The sequence below is a fragment of the Petaurus breviceps genome, unplaced genomic scaffold, assembly GCF_028583685.1.
Source record: "Petaurus breviceps papuanus isolate PSGF00001 unplaced genomic scaffold, PetGlider_PUasm1.0 90696, whole genome shotgun sequence".
NCBI lineage: Eukaryota > Metazoa > Chordata > Mammalia > Diprotodontia > Petauridae > Petaurus > Petaurus breviceps.
The window spans coordinates 6,744,383-6,769,873 of NW_027187314.1; the positions used below are offsets into that span (position 1 = coordinate 6,744,383).

The window sequence follows — 25,491 nt, forward strand, 5'->3', positions numbered from 1 at the left end:
TTTCCCTTGAACAACACTGCCAGGTTAATCTTCTTAATACACAGTCATGTTCATATTTCTCCCAACTTAAAAATATTCATAAACCAACTCTATTCTAGCATTCAAGGCCCTTTATTCTTTGACTTCAAACTATTTTTTAATTCTAATTACATACATGTACTTTAGTCTAAAGCAAAATTTACTCTATCTTGAATAGTTGCCACATTTTCCATACTACAATATTGTCTTTCTATATTCCTAAGGAAAAGTTCCTTTCCCACTCATGCATATCTTCAGCTTGATATCTTGCCTATCTTTCACAGTCTAGCTCAAATGCCCAAATGTGGTTTTTGTTATTTGCCTTTCAGTGAAAAATTATCTTTCATACTGTGAATATTCATGGCATCTTTCTCTTAACTCTCTTGTCTAAGTGACCTTAATAGATCCTTGAGGGAGGGGCCTTGCTTTATTTATCTATCCTTCCTGCTATCAACCATAAGGTATTGTTTATGGTAGATAATAAATGTTTGTTAAAAAAATAATTCTTAAAAAGGAACATAAAAATTCTTAGTTTTGAAAGAAATTAATGAAGTAAAATGAAAGAGAAACATATGTAGAGAAAGAAATATTCACACATAACTGACTATTTTTTTAACTGCCATTTAAAAAGATCATGGAATGGATGAATTATTTATAGCTTTTCAAAGTCCATGAGTTGTAGGTTTTTCAGTGTATACTCCCTTGGTTTGTTGCCTAAAGGAAAGTTGATGCCAAAGAGCAAGATCAGCAGCTCCACAGCAGGACAATAGTTCATTCAGATAACCTGTGTACTGTCTGTGGATAATATGGTTGTCAATAGAAGTCTCAAAAGCCTATCCCTTGTGGTAACATTTTGACTTTAGTCCATCTACTTCAGAATTTAATCTGGCAACAAAATGTTATCTGTACAAGAGGATTGGGAAAGTCTCCATATGAAACATTCCTTTCTTTCTTTTTTAAATGAAGTGGAAGATTGCTTTGAGAGCAAAAGGAAAATGGCTTGCATAGCAATGTTTCCAGGCATTTAAAAAAATATTGGTTGAAGGGGCATTTGACAATTTTTACAAATCCAGCCTAAATATCGAATGTCATGCCCTATGAAAGAGAGGATGCTGAAAAGAGGAATGGCTAAATCAGCTTCTCTTTTTCTCTAATTCATGAACATGGATGGAGAATTTAAAATTGAATCAGCTCTAACTCAACTGTTAATTCAACGATTAAATGGAACAAACATTTATTAAGCACTTATTATTTAAAAATTGCTAGGCTAGGAAAGAAAATACAAAGACAAAAAAGAGATTCCAAACCTCAAAGAGACTATACTTTAATGGGAAAATTCAACATACTCATAAGTAAGTAAAGCACTATTTATACAAATCAATATTCTCCCTCATTTGAAATTATTTTGTATTAACAATTGAGGAAATCCAAAAAGCTTCATTCAGGAGATGAAATCTCACCATTTGAAAATGGTGAAAATAATGTGTCACTGACCTATTCAACCAATTGTGGAAATGTAAAAATGTGGGAGAATAAATACTGTGTACAGGTAATAGTTAGAAGGACTGCATAATTAGAATATAAAGTGTGTCCAAGGGAATAATATGATGAAAGAGACTGATAAATTAGGTATGAGCCATACATCAGGGGTCTTTAAATGTCAGATCTATGTGTTTTAGTTTATCCTAGAGGCAATAGGGACCCATTGAAGATTCCCAGGTGTGAGATAAGTCAAATACTCAGATCTGTGCCCTAGGAATATCAATTTCATACTTTTGTGAAAAATGCACTTGAAAGCAAGAAAAAAAAATAGAAAGTTATTGACATAATCCAAGCAAGAAGTAAAGAGTCCTTGAATTAGAGTGGGAACTGTATGCAGGAACAATGAAGGGGATATTGTAGGAGATGTGAAGATCAGATTAAGGATTTAGCTACTGATAACCTATAAGTTTGGGGGCAAGGGAGAGGAAGGAAAGCATTAAGGATGACTCTAAGTTTTTGAAACTGGGTGAGTAAAAGTTAAATGCTCTCCTTTGTGGAAATAACTCAAATTGGAATCACTGTCTATAAAAGATATAATTCAGTCCTGAACAAACAAAGGAGAAATGTGAAACGGGGATTAGAAATACAATGAACACCAATTATTAATATTTTATATTTTCATTATGATAATGAAAAACAGAAATTTAACTAATATAAAGTTACCGCCACAAGGGGACAAAGAGAGCCAAAATGTTCCTTAGTCAGTAAGCATTTGATTTGCTTTATAATCAGAGAGATTGTCACGCCAAATATAATACCAATTTAAAATCTCAACTCACTTGTAATATATTAAGAAAGATTATGGATAATCATGAACAGTATTGTTTTATAAAGGAGAAAGATGCCTTACAGGATAAAGACGAAGCCAGAAAGCATGACAGGACATTTAACCAGTCACTCTGAGGGAATTTAAAATGAAAATTTAAAGAAAATGTCAAGAGAAAGTAGGAAAGACCTGAAAAGATCACTGTAACACTGGGTTCTCCATGATGTATAGTAGAACTATAACACTTGGATCTAAATATCATATTCTTTATGGAAAAGCAAAATTTATACTCAAGAGATAAAAAAATGGGAAAAGTATTAGTACTGGATAAAATATATATGGAGAGCACTCCTTCTGGACAAAAATAACTGTGAGGATATTGAGGTATTGAAATGTAAGGTATTTGTAGAAGGGGAAGAAAACAAAAGTTTTGAGAATACCTTTGTGGCCTAGAAAATATTAATAGCCAGAATTCAGGACTCAATATTAAAAAAAATGTTAAACATTGTTTTACATGCAATTGAGCAAAAGGTAGAATGTCATTTGAAGGATATAGAGAACAATATGAAATGCAAAATAATAATTTTGATTATATAAAATTAAAAATATTTACATAAACAAAACCAATTCAATCAAAATGTGAAGAAAAGCAGGAAACTAGGAGAATTTTTTTCAGCAAGTATCTCTGATAGAGGGCTTCATTTCTCAAATCTAGAGTGAACTGTCAAATTTATAAGAATAAAAGTTGTTCCCCAGTTGATAAAAAGTCCAAGGATATGATCAGACAGTTTTCAGATAAAGAAATTAAATCTATGTATAGTGATATCAAAAAATGCTCGAAATCACTATTGATTAAAGAAAAGCAAATTAAAACAACTCTGAGGAGCCACCTCATACCTATCAGATTCACTAATGTGACAAAAAAGAAAAATGATATATTGGAGGGGATGTGGGAAAATTTGAACACTGATGCATTGTTGGTCATGAACTGATCCAATGATTCTGGAAAGCAACTTGGAACTGTGACAAAAGGATTATGAAACTATGCATATCATTTGATGCAGCAATGCCACTTGCTAGGTCTTTATCCCAAAGAGATTTTTTTAAATGGAGGGAAATGACCTATATGTACAAAAATATATTCATAGTGACTCTTTTTGTGTAGTTAAGAATTGAAAATTAAGGAAACACCCATCAATTGAGAAATGGCTAAACAAATTGTAGTATATAAATGTAATGGAATATTATTGTACTATAATAAATGACAAGCAAGATGGTTTCAGAAAAACCTGGAACGACTTACATGAATTGATGATTTGAATGACTAGTCTATTCTCAGCAAAACAATGATCCAAGACACTCCCATTAGATTCATGATGAAAATGTTATCTGCCTCAGAGGGGGGAAAAAAAAAACAACCTAATGATATCTTAATACATGGTGAAGCATATGATATTCAATTTCTTGTTGTTGTTGTTGTTGTTTAGGTCATCTTGCATAAAATTCTTAATATGGAAATGTTTTACATAATTTCACATGCATAACCTGTATCACATCACTGACCATCTCAGGGAGGGGTAAATGGAGGAAAAGAGAGATAGAATTCAGAATTCAACTTAAAAAATAATGTGAAAAACTGTTTTACATCCAATTTAGGGAAAAGTAAAATGTTATTTTAAAATATCTTGTATCAAAAAGTTATCAGATTTTGCAATCAGTATTCAAAAATGGACCCAATCTTGCTGATTTTACCTTTAACTGGAAGTAGTGTAGGACAAAGGATTCCATTGGACTTATTCTTAATTATAAAAAAGCATTAAACTTTTTACAGATCAAAGCACAACTTAAAAGTTGTTTTGAAACAAAATAACTCCTATGCTTAGGTCTAAACTCTTTTGATAATCATCTGATCAGAATTATTAGATAAGGCAGAAGACAAGGAAATGTGCATACTAAAGTGGTATAGCACTATGATGAAGTAAATCTACATATAGTATAAATTAAAGGTTACTCTGTTAATGGTGAAATCCTTCAAAATTGCAGACAACGCTGTGCTGGTGCCATCAAATCCTGAAATATTGTAGAGACACCTTTGGGAAATAACTCAAATGTCTCTTAGGGAAAAAGCTCATCTTTTCAATACCAATATTCTATGGGTGTTTTTGTGTGGTAGTTAGATAGAATATAACAATATCCTAAAAATGAAAATTGAGGTCATACAGAGAAGAATATAGATATGGTTACATTGCAAAAAAGTAATGGTTGAGTATCTCTGAAAAAGAAATAAAGTAAAGGAAAGCATTAGGGAAATAAATTGTGAAAGAAAATCTGCATTGATCATTTGACAAAGACAAGGGATTTCAGTTGGATAGACAGATAACATACCTGGTGCCTAGAAGAAATCAATGAATGTCTTCATCATACTGAATAGACCAACTGCTTTGATCTTTTGCTAAGATATAGACAAGAAATACAAAGGATGGACAGGCTCATATGAGTTCAGATATACATTGTGGGAAGGAATTTACAAACTGATGAGATCAATGATCCATTTGAATATTTAATATCAAAGCCAAGTAGAAGAGAGATCTTATTTTTTCTGCCTGTCCCCAGTGGGCAGAAGTAGGAACAATGGGTGGTAATTGTCAAATGGCAAATTCAAATTCAATATTAAGGATATCTGTCTTACCAATTAGAACTATCCCAAAGTAGAATGGCTACCTCCAGGAAAAGGGAGGGTTCATCTTGCCAATAGTAATAAGCAGACTATATTACCATTTGGAAGATATAATGTGGAACATACTAGACAGGTATTCAGGGAGCTAGAAGGGTGTTCAGGAACACGCAGAATTAGTCTCTAAGGTCCTTTCCAACTTTGAGCCCCTGGATAATTCTAGGTGTGTGTATATGAATATAAAAATTGAATATTAATCATAAAGGGTACATTTTAATATAGAACATACTACAGGAGAGTGTAAATCTTACTTTGTCCATACCACTCCTGCAAATATTCAGACAGAACTATGCACCTGAGTGTGTATGCATTACATGGCCAATGAAGAGTGTAAAGAGGTCTTTACACTACCTTAAAAGATAACTTAAGCAGCACATTTCCTTGGGCTTAACAGTTTTCATCATATTATTGCTATGAATATATTATTTGGGAGGCAGGATCGAGATGGCAGAGTGCAGGCAAAAATCCAGGAGAATTGGGTTCTTCTCTAAGCAATGAAAATTACTACTGAAATCAAAGTTTGGAGGGGTCAGAGTCAAGAAAAGATCAAAGTGAGATATTTTTTCCAGCCTAAGACAGGAGGAGGGTCTGTGACAACAGGGTGAGTATGTGTCCAAAGCATGGTGGTAGCAGCACCAGTGGTGGGCATTCAAGGTGATAGTGACAGTAGCAACAGTAGTAGCAGCTTTTGGAGTTCTTAGTCCACAGATGGCAACAGAGTCATACAACTGGTTAGAAAGTGATTATGGGGAACCCTTTGTCGGCACTGGGAGCACCTGGAATTGTTTGGCACTCTCTTGTCCATAAGCAGTTCTGGGTTTCAATTCCAAGGAAGAAAGGGATACTTCTAGTTATTTAAAAAGGAGGTAGATCCCTGGTCTCAGTTCTGGGAAAGAGAAGCATAGTGCTTATGACTATCAGAGAGATGGGGCCCTGATCACAATATCAGGACCAAGAATGTGCTACCACTTACAAGTTCATGGAACAGGAGCCTTCTTGGGTAAAGACAAGAGTGAAGTCCAGGAAAGCGGTGATTACAGCTCTACCCAGATTACACCACCTTGGAAGCACCAAAAACCTGGAGACCTCCCAGAACTAGCTCTGCAAACAGGAGCACAAATTAGCCTGAAAATTAGGACAATCCCTCACCATCCCTAGTTGGGCAAAGATAAACTTTAAGACAAACTTCAAAGTAAAAAATAATATATAGGCTGGAAAATGAGCAAATAAGAGAAAAAAAATTGACATTAAAAGGTTATTATAGTCTCAGGGAAAACCAAGATATAAACTCAGAAGACAACAACAATGTAAAAACAAATACAAGCAAAAACTAAAAGAAATATGCTCATTGGACCTAACCCCAACAAGAATTCTAGGAAGTGCTAAAGAAAGACTGGCAGAGGAAAATTTGGGAAAAGAAATGAAAGTGATGCGAAAAATATGAAAAGAGAATTAAAAGTAAGATGCACAAAAGATGCACAAAACAGAATAAAATAAAATCTTAAAAAAAACAGAATTGACATAAAGATAAAAGATGCACAAAAATTCACTGAAAAAAAATTTAAAAAACAGAAATGGACAAATGGGAAAAGAGGTACAAAAGCTAACCGAAGAAGATAATTACTTAAAATTGGAATTGGACAACTAGAAGCTAATGACTTCATGAAACTTCAAAAAGTAATAAAACAGTCAAAAGAACAAAAAATAGAAGACAATGTGAAATATTTCATTTGAAAAACAATGGAGCTAGAAAAGAGATCCAAGAAAGATATTCACGATGAAAAATGGAGGCTAGACATCTTTCAAAAAATTATCAAGGAAAACTTCCCTGATATTCTAGATCAAGAGGGTAAAACAGAAATTGAAAGAATCCACCAACCACCTTCTGAAAAAAATACCAAAATGAAAACTTCCAGGAATATTATACCCATATTCTAAGACTCTCAGGTCAAGTAGAAAATACTTCTAACAGTCAAAAAGAAATAATTCAAATATTGGAGCCACAGTCAAGATCATACAAGATTTAGGAGGCTCCACTTTAAAAGAGTGGAGGGTAGGGGCAGAGCCAAGATGGTGGAGTGAAAGCTGGGTCTCACCAGAACTCTCCCCCAAGTTCATCTATATACCAGTAAAACATGACTCTAAACAATTTCTAGAGCAGCAGAACCCACAAAAATACAGAGTGAATGAAGTCTCCAGACCAAGACAACCTGGAACGTTGACAGGAAAGGTCTATTGCACCGGGCTGAGAGAGGAGCACATCCCAAGCTCCTGCAAATGTGAAGCAGGCCTCAGTAGACTGTATCACTGGCAACTGTGGCAGTTTTCCAGACTTCTCAACCCATAAATGCCAAAAACAATTTAGAAAGTCACTAAGAAAGGGATGTCAAACCCGGGAGAGAGAAGAGGTAGTTCACCCCTGGTTTCAATACAGCTCTAGCCACAGCAAACCAGGAGCAGGCCTTGGGAGTGACAGAATTAGTTTTGGGAGCTCTCAGTCCACAGATGGTAAGGGTATCAAACAATTGATTAGAAGGAGAGTACAGGGGTCTCTTTTCTGTCATTTAGGCAGGATTCTCTTGCTTTGCCCATACTTTGATCTGGGTGATGATCCTGGGCAGCAGTCCTGGGGCACAGAGGAGCATTGGCATAACAGTGTTTGTGGAAGCAGTGGAGAGGGATGCTGCTTCATAGTTCCAGGGCAGAAAACAGTTCTTGTGCCCACCCACAGACTAGAGCACATGCCAGGATAGAAGTAAACACCTCCCATAGACCATACCCCCTTGGAAGAATTGAAAACATATAGGTGCCAAGAGGTATCTCTGAAAACAGCTGCACAAAACCCCTGAAGCTTGGGAGAGTATAGCCTCTACACTGAAAGTAGAGCCCTATCTTAACATAGAGTTAAAAAGTCAAGAAATAGGGTAGGAAAATGAGTAAAGAGTAGAAAAATACTCAGAACATACAATCTTACTTTGGCAACAAGGAAGATCAAAACACACACACTCAGAAGAAGAAAACAAAGTCAGAGCTCCTATATCCAAAGCCTCCAAAAATATGAATTGGTCTCAGGGCATGGAAAATTTCCAGAAAAATTTTGAAAAACAATTAAGAGAAATAGAGGAAAAAAATGGGAAGAGAAATGAGAGTCATGAAAGAAAATCATGAAAAATGAGTTAACAGCTTGATAAGAGTTCCCAAAAATACTGAAGAAAATAACAACTCAAAAAAATAGACCAAATCAAATGGCAAAACATGTTCGCAAAGCCAATGAAAGAATGCCTTTAAAAGTAGATTTAACCAAATGGAAACGGAGGTCCAAAAGCTCCTTGAAGAAAATAATTCCTTAAAAGTTAGAATGGAGCTAATGGTAGCTCTTGACTCTATGAAAAAGCAAGAAATTTTAAAACAGAACCAAAAGTATAAAAAAATAGAAGACAACATGAAATATCTCATTAGAAAAAAACAACTGACCTGTGTAATGGCAAGCACAGAAGTAGTTCGCACTTTGTTTCAGCTATTGAATTAACACTTTGTTTCAGTTAAAGTTTCTTGTGAGCCTTGTATCAAATTTGTTAACAAACAGAACATGTGAACCCCACAATTTGTGAACCCTAGGACTTGTGAACTCTTGAGGAGGAGCTAATAAGTTTAGCCCCAGGGATAGACACAGAAAGAACTGAAAAGAGGATTCTTGTGGTAGCAGAATCAAGAAGGAGAAAACCTGTGATATCCCAACACTCTATGTTTGTCTGTTCTGTCTGTGTTGATGTTTGTTTGGGATACTTTCTATAAAAGCCCTGGGACCTTCCTGGAAGCCCTGAAAGAGGATGTTCTGGTTGTATATTTACAGAAATCCTATAAGAGGGCTTTGGAGGTCCTGGGACTTTACTGATGATTTGTGCTGACCTCTTGGACCTTGTTTATGGGTCTGTGCTGATTTCTGTGTTGATGATTTGTTTTTATCTCTTGGACGTTGTTTGTGGGTCTGTGTTGATTTCTATGTTAATGATGTGTGTTCGATCCTCAGACCTTTTTGGTGGGTCTGACTTGATTTCACAGGCAGACAGTGAATTGATAATGGTGCTAGCTATGTATATGGATATTATTGTGGCTCTCTCAAGGTTTGTCTTCCCAGAAACAGGAACTGTGAAGGACTTGAAGTGATCCAGACACTGTAAACTACAATCTGGAACAGGAACTGGATGAATAAGTGGACAAAGAGCTGGACAAGGAACTGGAAGCTGCGTACCTTTGAAACCAGGTGACAGTTGGATCTGGGACCATGGAAGAGGAACCAGGGAAGCTGAGGGCCAGCCTCAAGTCAAGCTGAAAGAAAAATTTATTTGGATACTCTATATTGATTGAGATTATGATTTACTGTGACCTAGGAGTAGAGAATTTTGAGTTTTGTACTTTGTTTTTCTTTTCTTTTCTTTATTAAATTTGTTTACTTTGAGTTTACAAGATTCAGTTCCCCAGTTCATTGAGTTTCAAATTTTCTCTGCCTCCCTTTCTTTCCTCCCCTCCCCCCCCCACATTGGCAGCATACAATCAGCTATAGGATCCTCAGAAACTTTCACATTAGACATTGATCAGGTTAAAAAGAAAGATTCTAGTGCATGGAATGAACAGTGGGAAAGAGAAAACCAAATCAAACAAGAAAGAGAAAGAGAGCAGGTAATTTGCTTTCAATCTGCATTCAAACTCTGTTCTTTATGTTTCTTTCTCTGAATGTAGACATCTTTCTCCATCAAGAGTCTTTTTCAGTTTAGTTGTGGCCCTGCATTTTTTGAGAAGAGTCTGTTCTATCAGAGTTGGTCATTACACATATGTTGTATCTGTAATGTTGTACACATTTTTCCTGGTTCTCCTCTTTTCACTCAAGATAAGTTCATATAAGCCTCTCCAGGTAGATACAAAGTCCATCTGCTCTTTGTTTCTTATGGCACAATATTATTCCCTTACATTCCTATACCATAACTTGTTTAGCCATTCCCCAATTGATAGGCGTCCCCTTAATTTACAATTCTTTTCCAGCACAAAAAGAGCAGCTATAAATATTTTTGTACTTATGGGACTTCCTCCAACTTCTGTGATCACTTTGGGATACAACCCTAGAAGTGGCATTACTGGGTCAAAGGATATGAAATTACTTATAGCCCTTTGGACATAGTTCCATATTTCTCTCCAAAATGTTTGGATCAGTTCACAACTGCACCAGCAATGTTTTAGTGTTCCAATTTTCCCACATAGTCTCCAGCATTTATCATTTTCCTGTTTTGTCATCTTAGCCAATCTGACTGGTAAGATGTGGTACCTCAGAGTTGTTTTGATTTGCATTTCTCTAATCAGTAGTTATTTAGAGCATTTTTTCATGTGCTTATTGATATCTTTAATTTCTTCCTCTGGGGTGGCTAGGTGGTGCAGTGAGTAAGATCACTGGCCCTGGAGTTGGGAGGCCATGGGATCGGTTCTGGCCTCAGATACTTAATACCCACACAAAATAACTAGCTGTGTAACTTTGGGCAAGTTGCTTAACCCCAATTGCTTAAAACAATTCTTCCTCTGAGAATTTTCTGTCCGTATCCTTTTAATATTTATCAATTGGGGAGTGACTTGCATTCTTATAAACTTGACTCAATTTTCTGTATATTTTAGAAAAGGGATTTATCACAGACATTGGTTGCAAAAATTCTTTCCCAATTATCTACTTCCCTCTTAATCTTGGATACATTGGCTTCGTTTGTACAGAAGATTTTCATTTTCATGTTGTCAAAGTTATCAATTTTGCATTTTATAATGTTCTCTAATTCTTGTTTGGTCATGAAATCTTCCCCTCTCTATAAATCTGATAGGTAAACTATTCTTTGTTTTCCCAGATTGTTTACAGAATCATTCTTTATACCTAGATCATGCACCCATTTAGATTTAATTTTGGTATGGTGTTAGATAATGGTCTATGGCCAGTTTCTGCCATACTATATTCTAGTTTTCCCAGCACTTTTTGTCAAATAGTGAGTTCTTATCCCAAAAACTGGGGTCGTTGGGTTTATCAAAGAGTAGATTATTATAGCCATTGACTGCTGAGTCTCATGTACCCTATCTATTCTATTGATTCACTGCTCTATTCCTCAGACACTACCAAGTAGTTTTGATGACTGCTGCTTTATAATGCAGATTAAAATCTGGTATAACCAAGGCCACCTTCCCTAGCATTTCTTTTCATTAATACCCTTGATATTTTTGTTTTTCAAAAAAAATTTTGTTACTATTTTTTTTCTAGGTTTATAAAGTAATTTTTGGGTAAATTGAGTGGTATGGTACTAAATATATAATTTAATTTAGGTAAAATTGCCATTTGTATTATATTAGCTCAATCCAGCCATGAGTAATTGATGTTTTTCCACTTAGTTAGATCTGATTTTAGTTTTGTGAAAAGTATTTTGTAGTTGTGATTATAAAGGTCCTGGGTTTGTTTTGGCAGGTAGATTCCCAAATATTCTAACATGTCTACAGTAACTTTCAATGGGATTTCTCTTTCTGTCTCTTGCTGTTGAATTTCATTAGAAATATACAGGAATGCCGTGGATTTATGTAGGTTTATTTTATATCCTGTTACTTTGCCAAATTTATTTATTGTCTCAAGTAGTTTTTTACTTGATCCTTAAGGATTCCCTAAGCATATCATCATATCATCTGCAAAGAGTGATAACTTGGTCTCTTCTTTGACTTATTTGATTCCTTTGATTTCTTTTTCTTTTCTGATTGCTGCTGCTAACATTTCTAGTACCAGATTGAATAAGAGGGGTGATAGTGGACACCTTTGTTTCACCCCTGATCTTATTGGAAATGCTTCTAACTTATCCCCATTACATACAATACTTGCTGATGGCTTTAAATAGATGCTACTTATTATTTTAAGGAAAGTTCCATTAATCCCTATACTTTCTAGTGTTTGTAATAGGAATGGATGTTGTACTTTGTCAAAAGCCTTTTCTGCATCTATTGAGATAATCATGTGGTTTCTGCTAGTGTTTTGTTGTTGTTGTTGATATGATTTTACTGGCAGTTTTCCTAATATTAAACCATACTTGCATTCCTGGAATAAATTCTACCTGATGAGTTTTGTACTTTGAATTAAGGATTTTCTGATTGACTAAATGATTGTCCTTTGTTGAAAACTATTGTGACCGCTTTGGTGAAAACTATATGTCAATTTTAGTGATAAATCATCGTGAACGCTGTATTTTGATTTTCTGTGATACCTTGTAGCACTGTGAATGCTGTACTTTGTTTTGCTGTGAATTTTTTGCTCTGATTTCTTATTGAATAAATACAGATTTCAGTATTCTGTGTAATCTGAATCTTAAAAGTGGTTCACATCAGCATTCCTCTGGAAAGCTGCTGGTGCTTGGCTTTACAATCTGGGAAATAGATGCAGGAGAAATGATTTAAAAATTATTAGGTTAGCAGGGAGCTAGGACCAAAAAAGAGCATAGGAATCACCTTTCAAGAAATTATCAAAGAAAACTGCCCTGATGTTTTAGAATTGAAATTAAAAGAATACACCAACCACCTCCTGAATGAGATCCCAAAATAAAAACTCCCAGGAATATCTCAGGTCAAATTCCAGACTTCCCAGTTTAAGGAGAAAAGATTGCAAGTGGACAGAGAGAAACAATTTAAGTATTGTGCAACTGTGGTTTACCTAACCAACAAAACTGTGTATAATCTTTCTGAAGAAATTGACATTCAATGACATAAAAGAATTTAGTGTATTGTTGAGAAAAACAAAGCTAAATAGAAAATTTGATGATCAAATATAATATTGAAGAGAAGCATGAAAAGGTAAATAGGAAAGAGAAATATAAAAACTTATCAGAATTGAACTGTTTACATTCCTACATGGAAAGATTATATTCTTAATTCATGAAATGTTTGTCATTATTACAGTAGATAGAGCAAATATATATAGACAGAAGGTGCAGTGAGCTGAATATGAAGGGATGATATCTAAAAAATAAAATTAAGGGGCTAGAGTGGAATGTACTGGGAGAAGGAGAAAGGGAGAGGTAGAATGGGGTAAATCAGCTCACACAAAAGAGGCAAGAAAAATCTTTTACACTGGAGAAAAAGAGGGGGGATGTGAAAGAGAATGAGTGAATCTTACTCTAATCATGTTTGGCTGAAGGAAGGAATAACATACACACTCAATTGGGTATGGAAATCTATCTTTTCCTACAGGAAAGTAGGGGGAGAAGGGGATAGGAGGGAAGAATGGAAGGTAGGGCAGAGTGGTGGGAGGGATAATCTGAACCAAACACTTTTGAGGAGGGACAGGGTGAAATAAAATAGCATGACTATTATGGAATTGTTTTGCATAGCTACACAAGTAAAACATATCAAATTGCTTGCCTTCTCAATGAGGTGGGGAAGGAAGGAGGAAAGGTGGTGATTTGGAACTCAAAGTTATAAAGAAAAATGTTAAAAATTGTTTTTACATGTAACTGGGAAGTAAGATAAATAGGAAATGGGTATAGAAATTGCTCTTACCCCACAGGAAATCTGAAGGGAAAGGGGATAAGATGAGGTGTGATAAAAGGTAGGACAGAATGAGGGAAGTGGTAATAAGAAGCAAAACACATTTGAGAAGTGCCAGGGTGAAAGAAGAGAGAAAATAGAATAAACAGGGGTAAGAGATTTTGAATAAGATGGAATGAAATACAGTTAGCAATGGTAACTGTGGGGGGGAAGTGAAGTAAACTATCCTTATAAAAGCCTCATTTCTCTAACATTCAGAGACCTATGTCAAATTTATGAAAAATAAGAGCTATTTCCCAATTGATAAATGTTCAAGAGATATAATCAGTATTCAAATGAAGTAATTAAAGCTACCTATAGTCATACAAAATATTCTAACACTACAGATTGAAATGCAAGTTAAAACAATTCTGAAGTACTACTTCGTACTTATTAGAATAGATAATAGGGCAAAAAAGGTAAATGGCAAATGTTGGAGGGGGTGTGGGGAAAATGAGATATCAATGTACTCTTGTTGCAATTGTGAATGATTAAACCATTTTATAGATTAATTTGGAACTATACACAAAAGGCTACAAAGCCATGCATACCCTTTGACATAGTAATATCACTACTAAATCTGTATCCCAAAAGAGATTTAAAAAAGCAAAAGGACTATATAAACAAAACTATTTATAGCAACTCTTTTCTAGGGGTAAAAATTGGAAACTGAGGGGATGCACATCAATTGGGGAATGGCTGAAGAAGCTATGGTATATAATTGTGATGAAATACTACTGTGCCATGAGAAAGGATGAGCAAGATGCTCAGAAAAATCTAGGAAGACTTACATGGATTGATGAAAAGTGAAATGTAATGGGTAAAAAAATAACAGCAGTATTGTAGGATGATCACTTGTGAATGACTTAGCTATTCTCAGTAATGCAATGGTCCACAATAACTCTGAAGGATTTAGGATGAAGTATCCTCACAGTGGGTATTGATGGTGTCAGAATACAGATTCAAAGAACTTTTTTTCTGTTTTTTTTCCAAAGTCTTTATTTTTCTTGAGTTTTTTTTTAATCCATGTTTTCTTTCACAACATGAGTATTATGGATGTGTTTTGCATAACTAAACATGTATAATTCATATGAAATTTCTTGCCTTCTCAATGAGGGTGTTTCAGGAGGGAGGAAGAGAGAGAATTTGCAACTCAAAGTTTTATAAACAAATGTTAAAAATTGTCATTTAGATGTAACTGGGGAAAAATGATCACTAAATAATTTCCAAAAAGAAAAAAAAAACACAGAGGGCTTGAAATATGATATTCCTGAAGGCAAAGGATCTAGTATTACAATCAAATATAATTTACCCATAAAACCTGAATATAATCCTGCAAGGAAAATTGACATTTTATAAAATAGATGATTTCCAAGCATTTCCGATGAAAATAATAAAATTGAATAGAAAATTTGAGATTTAGACACAAGACTTAAGAGAAGCATATAATGGTAAACCTGAAACAGTAATAATAAAGGAATAAATAAAGTTAAACTGTTTATATTCCTATATGAGAAGAAAAAATATGCAATTTCTAAGAACTTCATCATTATTAGGGGAACTCTAAGAATCCTACAGAGACAGAGAGAATAGGTATGTGTTGATTTTGTTGTGGCAATATCTGAAAAAAAAGGAAAAAAATGGTAAGAAATAGGGATGTACTTGGGAATAGAAGAAAGGAGCAATAGATTGGTGTAATAGTAATGGGAATTTGAAGGTCTTCCTTTCTCGTTAATAGACCTAGGGGGGAGTTTGAAGACCTCCCCTGCTTTGAAAGTAAACTCTGCCCCCAATAGGCTGAATGTAATTACATGGAGCCTGTAATGGAGGGAATTTATTGAAGGGCACAGCACAGCTCACAGCAAGCTTCTCTGCTGTGAAGATAAACTCTGCCCCCTAATAGGCTGAATGTAGTCACATGGAGCCAGTGATATGAGGAATTTGCTGAAGGGAAGCAGAGCCCACAGGAAGCTGGTCAGAGCTAGCAAGATATTGGGGGAGAGGGGATGCTCATTAAGGAGATAAAGAGGTTTGTGAGTAAATATTCATCTTATATTTGTTTGTGGGAAGGCTGAAGGATGCTGTGTCTCTCAGTGTTATTATGGCTTCTGAATATCTTTGGTGCTATGATGGAATCAGCATACTGCTTTGGGGATCTAAATAAATACTTTAGTTCTGTCCCCTATCTGGAGAGTTTGGTATATTTTGTGATTGAATGTCATGTGATACTTATAGTCATGGTCTTTATCGTGATTGTGGGCACTGTAAATATTGCATTGGTGCTACATTTGGGGAAAATATTCTCACAAAAAAGAGTCACGACAAGAAGTATTTTGACAGGAGAGGAGAAAATGGGTAGTGGGTAGTGGGAAATGCTTTAATCTTACTCTTATTGGAATTGGTACAAAGAAGGAAGAATATATATGTATATAGTGTGTGTACATACACACATACACATAGATACACATACATTCTCAGTTGGGTATAAAAATCTGTCTTATACAATAGGGAAATAGCAAAGGAAGGGAAAAAGAGATAAACAGAAAAAGGATGACAAAGGATATCATAGATTAAGAGAGGTGGTGGTAAGAAGCAAAATAGCCTTTTGAGGAGGGACTGGATAAAAAGATACAGAAGAATAAACAGAAGGAAATAAGATGGTGGGAAATACATAGTAATCATAATTGTGAATGTGAATGAGATGAACTCACACACAAAACAGAAGTAAATTGTGGAATGGATAAGAAAGTAGAATCCTACAATATATTGTTTACAAGAGACATACTCAAAATAGATAGCCACATAGGGAGTTAAAGCAAAGAGTTTGAGTAGAATCTATTATGCTTCAGTTGAGGTTAAAAAGGCAAAGTAGCAATCATGATCTCAGACAAAGCAAGATCAAAAATAGATCTAATTAAAAGGGACAATCAAGGAAACTACATTTTTCTGAAAGGTGATTCAGATAACGAAGTAATATTTTTTTAAAAGGGCAAATTTCTCTGATAAAGGCTTCATTTCCCAAATATATATATATGGAACTATGTAGACAAATTTATAAAAGTAAGAGCCATTCTCCAATTGATAAAGAGTCAAAGGATATGAACAGGCAATTTTCAGAAGAGAATATCAAAGCTATCTCTAGTTACATGAAAAAAAAGATCTAAATCACTATTTATTAGAGAAATGCAAATTAAAACAACTCTTATGTGACACCTCTCATTTACCAGAAAAGACAGATACTGGAGGGAAAACAGGTACTTTAATATACAGTTATTAGAGTTGTGACCTGGTCCTATCATTCTAAAGAACAATTTGGAACTATGCCTAAAGAGTTACAAAACTGCATACCATTTGACCCGGTGATACCACTACTAGGTTTGTAACCAAGATAGATCAAAGGAAAAGGAAAAGGATCTATGTCTACAAAAACATTTATAAGAGCTCTTTTTGTGGTGGCAAACAATTAGAAAGTAAGGGCATGCCCATCAATTGGTGAATAGCTGGACAAGTTATGGTGTGTGATTGTAATGGAATACAATTGTGTTATAACAGAGGATGAAGCAGAATGCTTTCAGAAAAACCTGAAAAGACTTTTACAAACTGATGCAAAGCAAAATGAGCAGAAATAGGAGAATATTGTATAAAGTAACAGCAATAAATTATGATGATCATCTGGGAATAACTTAGCAATTCTTAGCAATGCAATTATCCAAGAAAATTCTGAAGGACTTATGATGAAAAATGCCATCCATCCCGAGAAAAAGAACTCCATTCCAACTAATACTTGCTATTATAATCCCCTCAATTCCCTCAGATGGTATAATATTATGATATAAGCAATAATGTGGGGGTGAGTTCAGAAAAAAAAGTCAAGGTCTATATTAACTGTTACAAAACAAAGTGAGAAGAACTGGGAGATGATTGCATATAGTAACAGCAATGTCGAAATGATGATCTACGCTGATTAACATGATGATACAAGATGATTCCAAAGGATATGTAATAAAAAATGCTATTCACCTCCAGAAAAAGAACTGATGAATTCTGAGTGCAAATTGAAGTACAATTTCTTGCTTCCTTTATTTCTCCTGCTTTTTTTGTGATATGGCTTATATGGAAATGTTTTTCATGATTTCACATTTATAATTGATATACTTTGTTTTCTAAGTGGGTGAGTAAAGGGTTTTAGGGAGGGAGAGAATTTGGAGCTTAAAATGTAATGAGAAAAGAATGTTAAAAATAAATATTTTTCAAAAGATACTTTGAGTTGCCATTATATAATGATATATTTCAACTCATAACATAGTTTTAGAATTTCATTTCCCATTAAAGTTCTTCAATAGCATCTTGAGAACTTTGCTTTGTGTCCAACTGAGTATAACATATACTGGACAGTGTAGGCATACTAAACCTCCAAGTACAAAAGAGTGAATCACTGCAGTCACTTATAAGGGGCATACAAAACAAGAAATTAATTATGATCATGACTGCCAAGGCACAAACTACAGACAAGAACAAGAAGATTAAGGAATATGAAATATCCTGGAAGGTCTTGACTCCACCAAGGAGGAAATTTCAAAGACAATGTTTATGTATCAATGAATAGAATATTCAATTTGTAGTGATAAGACTTGAATTTGAATCCTGACTCTGACACATATTAGCTGTATGATCCTGGGCATTTAATTTAATTACTCTCAGACTTGGCTTCCTCACATATGAAATGAGGATCATAGTACTTACTTCAGAGAGTTGTTATGAAAATCAAATAAAGGGAATAAGCATTTATTCCAATTCAATTTAATAGATATTTATTAGGTACCTATTATTTGCCAGGCACTCTGCTAAGTGCCGGAGATACAAACAGAGGCAAAAGACAATCCTTGCCTTCAAAGAGCTTACAGTCTAATGGAGTAGATGATATTGAAATAAAGCAAACTATATACAGGATAAATAGAAAATAATTCTCAAAAGGAAAAGCACTGAAATTAATGGGGGCTAAAGAAGGTTTCTTATACAAGGTGAGATTTTAGTTGTGGTTTAAGTAAAGTCAAGGAAGTCTGTAGTTGGAACAGAGGAGGGACAGCACAGCAGGCATGGGAGAAAGCCAGAGAAATACCCAGAGGTAAGAGACACAGTGTCTTGTTTGTGGTACAGCCTGGATGCTTGTGTCACCAGATCAAAGAGTCTATGTCAATGACGACTAGGTAGTGCAATAAATAAAGCACCAGACCTAGAGTCAGGAGGTCCTGAGTTCAAAAACAACCTCAGACATTTAACACTCACTAGTTGTGTCACCTTGGGCAAGTCACTTATCCCAAATTGCCCTGTCTTCTCCTCTCCAAAATGAAGTTTTATAAAAAGAGTATATGTCAAGGAGTAAGGGATAAGAATACCAGAAAGCTAGGAATGAGGTAGGTTATGATGGCTCTGAATGCCAAACAAATCATGTTGTATTTGTTACAGGAGGCAATAGAAAGAGTTAGAGTTTACTGAGTAGGGGAAGTGAGATGATCAGAACTGCATTTGAGGAAAACCACTGTAAGGGCTATGGGATTTAAAGATCTTCCATGCCCCATTGGACTTGCTGATGTAGCAGGAAGGGGTGGAGAAAGAGGAAGCAGAAGCCAAGCTAGAGTTCCTGCAGTGACTAGCAGTGGAGGCAGCAGCAGCGGCAGTGGTAGCGGTAGTGCCAAGGTGGAGGTGGAGGTGCGAACCCCTTTTTGAGCCAGCCAGAATTTCTGCTAAGGACTCCTGCTGAGGAATTCCAGGGGCCGGAGCTGCTAGGAGCAAACTTCCTGGACGCTGAGTAGTTGCTGTGAGTGGGGATAGGAAGACTTTGCCTGAGGTAGACTGTTCTGTTTTAAAGGCTTGAGAAGGTGGGTGCTTTCTATTTTATCTACTTGTGCCAATTTCATAATTTCTCTGAGGCCTTGACTTTCTGGTTTGGGGACTCAGTCATTTGGTGTTTAAATAAATGTTCTCTCTTTATCCCCCATATAGCAAGCCTGATATATTTTGTGATTAACAACCACATCAGCATATTTATAATTTCCACAGGCATTGTGAATATTGCATTGCTGATATAACCACTTAGGGCCAAATAAAGATGGATTGGATTGGAGTGGAGAGAGAATTGAGGCAAACAGCCATGACCCACCAATAGGATACTGCAATTATCATAAAATGATTAGGGCCTGCACTAGAGGAGTAGCAGTGTCAGAGGGGGAGAAAGCGAACACATTCTGGAGGTGTTTAAAAGGTGAAACTGACAGGCCTTGGGCAATAGTTTTGATGGGGGATGCAGTGAGAGATTATGAGGATTCCATGATGACTGTTAGTTTGCACACCTGAGAGTTTGGGAAGGTGGTCTTGATGTTATTGACCTCTACAACATCAGAGAAGGTAGGAAGAGAGGAAAGTTTAGGGAGAAAGAGAATGAATTCTGTTTGGAACATAGTTTAAGATATCAACTGGACAAACAGTTCAAGATGTCTTTTTTTCTTTTTGAGGGAGAAGGCAGGGAAATTGGAGTTGTGACTTGCCCAAGGTCACACAGGTAGTAAGTTTTAAGTTTCTGAGGCCAGATATGAACTCAGGTCCTCCTGATTCCAGGGCCAGTGCTCTATTCACTGTATCAGCTAGGTGTCCCCTTTAGATGTCTTAAATGCTGTTGGAGATGTGAAATTGGAGATCAGGAGGGAGATTGGGACAGGAAAGGTAGACTTGAGAATCATAGAAATGAAGATAGTAATTAAGTCCACAGGAGCTGATGATATCACTAAGTGAAGTAGTAATGAGGGAGAAGAAAAGAAGATTCAGGATAGTACCCTAAGGGACACCTATGGTTAGAGATGATTTATTAATCACCTAATATGTTTGAGTCACCATGCTACACAGTTTACAAATATTGTCTCAAGTGATCTTCAAAACAGTTGCACTAGGGTTGAAAGAAATACATGAGAAAATATAAGGTTTGCAAAATACTTTGCAAATAAATGCTAATTATTCTTATTTCTACTGCCTGCATCTCTGTTGCTAAACAGAGTGGAAAAGTAACTAAGGGTTGACAGAAGAGAACCAGCATTTTGGTAGAGAAACTATCTTCTCCATGTTGCTTTAACAGAAAAAGATAGTTGTTGGAGTCTAAGATAGAAATGAAGAAAGGGCATATATTAACTCCCCACTTTTTTTTTCCAAACATACACCATGTATATTACTGAGTTATATAGCAATTTTTTTTCAAATTGAAATATATGGTAATATATATATGAACATATGCATGTATATATATATATATATATATTTATAAAAGAAGGCATAGAGAACTGAGTAATCATTTTATCTACAAATACAAATATCCAGGCTTGAATGCCTTACTCTATTGATAGATGTATAAAAGTATGAATATATACAGAAATATATATACACACACATATATACATATGCATATATGTACTGTGTGATTAATGCTTCAGATAAACCTCCTTTTGAAATTTCATATTACATTATAACAGTGCTCAAATAGTCCAAATGTATTTATTTTTCCAAAGTAGCCTTAGTAATTTCAGCAATAAAAATTCAAAGAATTTTCATGTAGACTTCTATAACAGATTTGAATCACTGAACACATTTGTAGAATTGGTTGCTGACCCCATATTATAGAAAGTCAAAATGTACCAAGATCTGAAACATAGGAGTACACTAAATGCTTTGTGAATTATTATGTAGTTTAATCATCAAATGGTGAATAATTCAGTCAGTGGATCATCCTTATCAACCCACATATGTGAACTGTCTACTGTATTAAAGGCAATTGACTGGTGACAGAGACAAAGGGACAAAAAAACCTCACATTACTAATCCTCAGGGAGTGCAAACACACACACATGCATGCATGCATATACATATATACACATACAAATACACACGCACATATAAATATATACACATATGTATGTTTCATGTATAGGTGTACATGTGTATGTGTGTGTGTATATATATATATACATATATATGTTCAACTGGAATTCTTCTAAAAAGGAATGGGTTTTTTTTGCTTTTTTGGGGAGGGCAATTGGCATTGTGACTTGCCCAAGGTCATATGGCTAGATTTTGTGTAGTGTCTGAGGCCGGATTTGAACTCAGGTCTTCCTGATTCCAGGTCTGGTGCTCTATTCACTGTGCCACCTAGCCACCCCCTAAAAGGAATTTTTAATAACTTTGTGATTTGATATCATTAAATAAAGTAATGTGGTAGGAGCAGAAACAAAAAAAAAATGTGTGATCCATTATTTTTTCTGCTTAGAAGATTTTATATGTGGTTGTAAAGGAGTGTGCTGCAGGCAACTTTAACTGGCTTGAGAGCCAACTATTAAATTTTCAGTGTGAATATTCATATTTCAGAAATAAGCAAACACTACAAATCACGATCTAATTGATGACTTTGTTGATTGTGAGACTTAAGGAAGTGATTGAGAAAATGTTAATAATGCAGATTAAACTTAAAGTGTGTCATATGTACATTTTTTTTCAGAAGAGGTTGCTAAACATTTACCAGCACTGTATCAGTTCTGAGGGGACAAAAATAAAACAAAACTCTAATCATAAATAAGCTTTGGAGACTTTTCAATGTAGTACACAACCCCATTTCAAATTTATGATACATAGACATATTGTACATATGGATTTATTGATCCTTCATTATGGTAAAATGATTCATCTACACCTCCCTAATTGTTTCACTATTCTCAACACACCAACCTATTGATATGGTTTCATCTCTTCAAGCTTCCCATGATTACCCTTTCCATACTGTCCAACTAAGTTGTTGTAAACTGTCTCATATTCCAGAGAAAAAAAGATGAGGCCATTCACTGAAAATTTTCTTTGCTCCTCATCTCATATCACATAGATGCCTTCTGCACCTATTTCCTCCTTCACCCTTGTAGCAGCAAGCACCCCAAGCGTCCTCAGGGTTTGCAGCTACCACAGGTTCTTGGATCTGCTTTGTTAAAGGAAAGCAACTCAAAATGGGTTAACAAGCTTACTTTAATCAGTCAGACATATATCGTTTACCTTGTTCAGGAGAAAAGGTCAGCACCCTGAACCTCAAAGTATACAGGCATAATTATCAAGACAGAAACATCAAGTAGACAGATTTCCAAACTGTCCAACCATTACATCCATACCCAGCCAACATCTGGGTTTCCATATTCTGGGTTTTTCAAAGCCGGGGGACTCTCAACAACGGCTTCCCAGAATTCAGATCAAATCACAGAACACCTCTCAAAGTGAGTCCCAAAACAAAGCTACACATCAGGGCTTATATAGCCTTCTCCTGGCTCAGAGAATGTAACAACCTTATTGACCCACTGGCCAATCAAAAAGTATCTACTGAAAAACAAGCCTCCCTCCCCAGGCTCCAGGTGCACTCTAGCCTAGGGGAAGGGAAGATCTTTAAGTTTGCATTTCCATTACAACCCTTGTTTCACATGAAAAGGTAGCCCTTCTCCTTGTCAAAGTTGTAATGGTAATGTAGTTTGAATTTGAAGATCCCTTTGTGTTGGCAAAGGTAACAGGTACTTAGAATTTAGTAATGGATCAAGCCTCTAATGGGGAAACAAAAGGTATGAACACCTGTCTCCTGTTACTGGCATAACAGGAAGGGGTTGGCTGAAACAGGAAGCTAATGCTGTGTGTATATAAGGAAAAGCCCCAGGAAGAGACAGTCAGAATTTCTTGGAACCAGCATCTGGAAGCAGAGCAGCTACAGAAGAGAAATGAGAATCGAGAACTGATTCAGAATTTCCTGAGAACTTGTGGTGGCAGCGCTTCTTCTGAAGAGGAGCCCAGGAGCCCAGCGGTCCAGGGCCACCCCCTCTAGGCTGGATAAGGTGATTCTGATATTTTGAATGAGCTACAGAAAACTGAGGAAGCATAACTGGGATGCTAAGGCTTTGTTTGGGGCTTGGTTGAAACTTGAATTCCTGAGAAAAGAAATTGTGAAGGATTTGAGATGTACTGGACCCTGTGAACTTCAGTGTGGAGCAGGACTTACATGGAGAGCTGGACAAGGAACTGGGAGCTGTCTGCCTTTGTGTCCAGGTGACTATTTGGTGGATTCAGGTAGGAGTTGCATACCTTGAGTCAAGAAGAAAGATCTCTCCATGCGTACTGAGTAGTGATGAAATTGAAGTTTTCTAGTGACCCAGGGGTGGAGGGTTTGAGTATTTCCTAATGATTGTACTTAGTGATTAATGATGCTGTCCCATGAGTGGAAGACTTTGACTATTCTACTTTGAGGTGATTGTTCTTTGTTCAAAACTTTGTGGCCACTAGGGTGGAAACTATGTGGCCATTTTAATTATAAGCTGTTGTGAATACTATATTAAGATTTTCTGTGATAAGTTGTAACATTGTGAATGCTGTACTTTGATTTTCTGTGAATGTTTTGCTTTGATTTGTTATGGAATAAATAGAGTGTTCACTATGCTGTGTAATCAGAATCTTAAAAGCTGTTGACAGTAGCATTCTTTTTGAAAACTGCTTCTGCATGTCATTACAAAGGTATACCTCTTCTACCTGCACAAGTTATCCCATCGCATCCTATCATCCCCAAGAGATGGTCTCCTCTATAATATGACTCTCTCTTTGATCTTCAATCTCTCCTTGTCTGCTGGTTATTTCCCAATTGTCTATAAATGTGTCCATTTCTCTATCATCTCAGAAATCCACTCACTTGATCAATCCATCCCTCTACCTATCATATTGCATTTCTCCTCCATTTTGTAGCTAAACTACTTTAGAATGCTGTCTCTGATAGATGCCTCCACTCCTTTCCTCTCATTCTCTGACTACTTGACCTAATTCAACTCAATCTCTTGTGTCCAAAGTTATTAAGAGTCTTTTAATTGTCAAATCTAATGGCCTGTCCTCCATCTCATCCTTCTTGACTTCTATATGGTCTTTGAGAATACCAATCAACCTCTTCTCCTCAATACTCTCTTCTCTTTTGGTTTTAAAGACATTGTGATCTTTTAGTTCTGTTCCTAGTTTTCTGGCTATTCCTTCTTGGTCTAATTTGCTAGATCTTCATCCAGGTACCTACTCTTAAATGCCAATGACCCCAAAGGTTTTATACTGGGTCCTTTTCTATATACTATTTCACTTGCTGATTTCATCTGCTCCCATGATTTAATTATTATCTTTTTATTAGAGATGATTTTCAGATCCACATGCCCAGCCCTAACCTCTCACCCAATCTTCAGGTTCACATGTTGTAGCGGCAAGCAACCCAAGCACGTCCTCAGGGTTTGCTGCCGATACAGGTTCTTGGATCTGCTTTGATAAAGGAAAGCAACTCAAAATGGGTTAACAAGCTTACTTAATCAGTCAGACATATATCGTTTACCTTATTCAGGGGAAAAAGGTCAGCACCCCAAACTTCAAAATATACAGGCAGAATTATCAAGACAGAAACAGATCAAGTAGACAGATTTCCAAACTCTCCAACCATTACATCCATAAATCAACATCTGGGTTTTTCAAAGCCGGGGGACTCTCAACAACGGCTTCCCAGAATTCAGATCAAATCACAGAACACTTTTCAAAGTGAGTCCCAAAACAAAGCTACACATCAGGGCTTATATAGCCTTCTCCTGGCTCAGAGAATGTAACAACCTTTTGGACCCACTGGCCAATCAAGAAGTATCAACTGAAAAACAAGTCTCCCACCCCAGTCTCCAGGTGCACTTTAGCCTAGGGGCAGGGAAGATCTTTAAATTTGCATTTCCATTACACATGTCCATCTACCTATTAAATATCACAAACTGAATATCTTGTAGAC

The 25,491-nt window shown here is 35.9% G+C and overlaps 1 pseudogene; it reads left to right on the forward strand.

Moving 5' to 3' along the window:
• Nucleotides 1–19,193: 19,193 nt before the first annotated feature.
• The window catches only part of LOC138144342 (exosome complex component RRP46-like), a 72,736-nt pseudogene continuing 66,438 nt past the window's right edge, over nucleotides 19,194–25,491 (forward strand).